We start from the raw sequence: 5,293 nt of genomic DNA on the forward strand, positions 1-5,293 counted from the left end.
AGTATTCAAACTTCAGTTCATCTTGGCGGGCGGCTTTAAAAACTCGTCCATTCTTTCAAGCCATTGCTTCGCTCTAAAGGGTCCATCAGACTTAAATTCTCGCAGTTCCATACTTGATGTTTATCATATTGTCCGGCCGAGGCGTGGTTGTGCCACAGAGGTTGGGTGGAGCTTGAGCAGCATACCTCACCATTTGTTGAAACATTGCCGCCATCCGCCGTGAACTGTGCAGGGAATTGCGGCATTTGCGGGGCTGGTGCTACGGATCCACTGACATTCGGTAAAGCTGGGGCTTCCCCTTATGCCTCAGCTTCAACAAACTGCTCAACTGAGCGATCCCCTTCTTCCATTTCAATCTGAAGTAGGGTATCTCCTGAATAAATAACACATGAAGATTTCCCTCCGTTAGTTCATATTTATGATGTAATGCACTGTATGTAATAAAAATGGGCATTGAGCAGTTGTACTTAACAAAGAAAGACACAAATTCATAAGTTAAAACATACTTCAAAAATTTGCTCTGATACCACTAAAACATGTCACACCTTACCCCTCTGTAAGGCATAACATGATCCCGTAGAATACTTAATGAACTACCGAACTTCACCTACCGATAACTCATTAAGCACCCTACAAGGGATTTTAAAACAAATTTCTTACTTTTGGTAAGTGGTGAGCATTTTCTAATAAGTACTTAAAACATTTAGTTAAAATTAAAACTAGTTAATATTTTTGGCCCATTTTATTTTTACACAAATTTTATAAAAATTTTGACAAAGTTCTCTCTGTATTTTGAGAAAACAGTTTTTCAAATACCTGTAAAAAGCACTTCTAAAAATTTTTCTCAACAACTGCTTCAATTTCACAATCAAACTCAATCAATTTCACAATCATTTCAATAAATTTCTCAAGTTCAAAATTTAATAATCCTCAGCATACTAGCAACACTTTTCATTTAAATTAAATAAAATAGTTGTACTCATATTTCATTAGAGACAAAACAATTTATATACATTCTTACAAAATTTACATTAAGAGAGTTTCAAACTACAATATATATTGCAACTTTATACAAATTTTATACAAACTGCTCAAAACCCATTTTTACATGTCCATACATTTATGTGCAATATATATACATCAAATGAAATATTTACAGTTAGGGTATAAATTATACCCGAAGACTTCAAGCTGAATGATCCTCAATCTTCAAGAACTTCGGTCACGCTTTAGTAGTTCTAAATCTGACAAAGAATAAAGCTATCACGAGTATTAGGACTCGCAGTGCACAACATACTAAAACAATCATTATGCAGAATATAAATCACATTTATTCAAAAATTTAACTAAACATGAGCATTAAACACAAAACACGAATTATAAAATTTTAATGCAAACCAAGTTCATTTCAATGTATCAAAACACATTTCATAAAACCCACAGTTAGATCATGCCATTCGAAACAAATAGAATCTCAATAGCCAGAGGCTAAAGAGAAATCACATTCACAAGGCTAGCTAGCTCAAATATATGGATATCCATTCACATCCTCTTCTACTGGCACACCTCAACACTTCTCCAGAGAAGGAATCAAAATTCGAAACTAATTACCCCCACTAGTCGTGCTAGTGAGGTGTTCAAATATATGGTCATGACACTGTGGTTTCAAAACTTATCTTAATAATTTGCTAAACATTGTCATTTCAATATACATAATAACTTTCAACAATTTAAATCAAAACATCATAAGAATGCCATAATCCAATATTTCACATTATTCAAAACAGTATGCAAAAGATGATTATAAAAAGTATACGTTGTGCACAAACCTCAGACAAGTCGCCCCTTAGCCTTGACTCGATTCCCCGGGTTCCTTCCCGATATTCTTTGCAACTGAAACACACAATTTTACAATGTTTCAGTACCAGAACTTAACATAAATCCAAAATAAATTTAGCCTCATTTTTACCTAGTCCTAACGTGCTAAACTCGACGTTCTTGAAATTTTGTGCTTCGGGTTACTATTCACTACACTATTCAAGTCAATTTGTTGACTTTCTAAGGCTTAATAGGCATGGAAATTCCAACTTCACCCACATACCACATTTTGGTCATTAAATTTGTTGGTTTTGGTCATTTTCTCAAAGCTTAAGTCCTTTTGGCAAAATTGTCAAATTTTGATTTCGCTGTGCTCCTAGTTGCACTGTTCTTTTGGTAATTTTACTGTTGGAATTTGGCAAAACTTCCTTCATAGAAAATGTTCCTTATTGTCTTAAGTTTATTCTCATTTTTGGATCACCCCAATTGGAGTTTGTAGCTCAAGTTATAAGCAAATTATGTTTACTGTTCATGTTGCAGAATTTTATTCTGGCAAATTATTGATTCCAACTTCGTTCAGCAATTTGATCAAGTTAGGTCCATAATTTGGTCTAATTTTCTTCATATGAAATGTTCTACTATGTCTTAGGTTTCCATCGGTTCAAGAATTGCCTAAATCGGAGTTTTTTAGAGAGAGTTATAGCCATTGAAACTTTACTGTTCATATGGCAATCTGCAGTTCTGCAAATTCAGGTCACCAATTTTGCTCAGTAGTTTGATTGGGTTAATGGCATAATTTGAGTTGGTGTTCTTCATAAAAGTTTTAGATCTATATCTTATCTAATTACTGGTAAAATTTCAGGTCATTTTGACCTGCCTAGCTCGAGTTATGACCAAATGAACAAACACTGTTCATTTGGTCAGTTTGTGCAGAGGCAACGATTTTCCGATTTCTACCACTTTGTTCACTAGGTTTTAGTCACTTTTTGGGCAGGTTTCCTAAATGAAAATTGTGTCATTTAGTGCCTATTTTCATCCCCAATTGGTCCCATATCCATTGGACTTGTAAAATTTCATTTTTGGTCCCTCAAAGAAGGTTTTGGTCATGCTGCCCGCACATGACCTTATCCAATCTGAATTGGCTTTTAATTTCAACATTTCTTGTAACACCCTCCCGGTAGCAACTCCGTACATTCTACTATTCCGGTGACCGGTGTCGGTCCGGACAACTAGAACGTCCGGAAAAATATTTAAACTAAAGTGAGGGACCAAAATTAACTCAAATATTAATAAGAAAAATTTAGTAAAAATTTTAGAAATAAAATAAAACCAAGTTAAATGAGCCGGTGCCCAAGCGATGGGTAACCAGAGGGAAGTTGCGGTTCTCGCAACGAGGAGCCCTAGACCCGGGGAAAAAATTATAAAATAAATTTTGAGACTCCAGAGAAGGGTCATTGAGGTTCCTATGGCATTAGAATGCCAAGAAAATAATTAGAAAAATTTTTCAATCTGAGATGACAATTTCACCTGCTCCAAACGGAGGGCATTTTAATAATTTCGCTCAGAGGTGATTTTTGGCCGAAGTGTCCAGTTGAGTAAATAATTAATATGACATAAAATATGAATAAACATTACTAGAAATTAAATTAAAAATGAGTAGTGGAGGAAAGAAAAGAAAATGAAGAAAAAGGCTTAATAATGACATAAGGTGATGTCATTAAAAAGCCACCACCAATCACCATTAAGCTACCATTTGACTAAACCATTAAAAGACATAAAATGAAGACCAAATGGACCAAAAACCAGCAGCCAAAAACGTAGAGAGGAAGGAGAGGGTTTCACCATAGCCACCTCCATGAAAGCTCTTTCAAGCTTTAAATTCCATGCTTCCTCACCCTAAAACCCATAAGTCCCTTCATCAAAAATTAATCCCACACCTTAAACAAGCTCTTGGCAGCCAAGAAGAAGAAGGAAAATGAAGTTCTCTCTAGCTTGGATTGGCATACAACAAGGTTAGTGCTCTATATACTTAAAACTCTTTCATTTCATAAATAAAGAACTTGAATTTAGTGAGAAAATGTAAATTAAATGAACAAAAATTCTTGTGAAGGTGTACATGAATTTCGGCTGCCCAAATTATGGAATAGGAGGGAGTGTTTTTATGAGCTTGAAGTGAATTAGAGTTATGTTGGAAGTTTGTAAATACAAGAACAATGATTAAAAAGCTAACTAAGACATATTGTATAAAAACATGAATTTGAGTTAGGGTTTTGTGAGAAAAATGTAACTTGGTTTAGGAAATTATAAGAGAGCATTTTAATGGTCAATTAGTGACCATTTTAGGTAATTTGACCAATAAATGGACTGAAGAATAAGGTTGCAAAGAGGGGTTGCAGGCTGCCCTAGGACAGCAGCATAGGGACTGAAAATTCAGTCTCTTTGCACTGCCATAACTTGGGCTGTGTTAGTCCAATTGATGTTTGTCCAATTGGACATGAAACTAGGCTTATAATGGCACATTTTTGCTGAAGAAACCATGCCCAAAAGACCAAAGCAAGAGGACCAAAACTTGGCCCCAATCTGGAACCCTGAAACTGATTCTGCAGAATTGACCAAATGAACAGTAACTGTTCATTTGGCCATAACTTACTGTAGATTTGGTCAATTGGCCTGAAATTTTTATAGCAACAAGTTAAGACATAGACAAACAACTTTCATGAAGGAACCTACCCCAAATTATGGCCATAACCCATTCAACCAAGTGACTCAAGTTACTGTTCATGCACTGTAGATATGGTAAATTTCTGCAGAATGCATATCCGGACAGCTTGGGTTTTTGAGCCATATCTGGAGCTACAAAACTCTAAATGGAGTGATTCAAAAAAGGAAATTCAACTAGACAAAATAAGGAACAACTTTCATGTTTTACATTTCTTCAAATTCCAACAGTAACAGTGTCCAATGGAACAGTGAAGTTGACTCACCAAAACTGAAAAATCTGCTCCTTTGGTTTAATGCTTGGAAATGGTATTAACACTTAATGCCAACAAGTTTTAAACACCAAATGTGGTATGTTGGGAGTGCCAAAGTCAATGTACACATTTTTATTCTAAAATTCAAAATTTTTGTTGACCAATGAGGTGAATAGTGACACCAAAACCAAAAAATTGGTAATTTTGCAAATGACCTAAACTTTGAGAAAGTGACAAAAACTAACAAGTTTTGAATACAAAATGTGGTATGTTGGGAGTATTTAAAACAATGTACCTATTGTTTATGCAAAAGTCAACATTTTAGTTGACTAATGAAATGAATAGTGACATGAAAACTTGAAATTCAAAAATTGTGAAACTTAAAAATGCAAAATGCCCTAGTAGGCCTAATGTGATTGGTTTGGATAGTTTGGCATGCCAATAGGGTATTGTTTTAGCAGTACCGCGAAAGGAAGGCTTTATGCCTGTATTCATGGCTTTAT

This window comes from Hevea brasiliensis, chromosome 8, assembly GCF_030052815.1.
Source record: "Hevea brasiliensis isolate MT/VB/25A 57/8 chromosome 8, ASM3005281v1, whole genome shotgun sequence".
Classification (NCBI taxonomy): domain Eukaryota; kingdom Viridiplantae; phylum Streptophyta; class Magnoliopsida; order Malpighiales; family Euphorbiaceae; genus Hevea; species Hevea brasiliensis.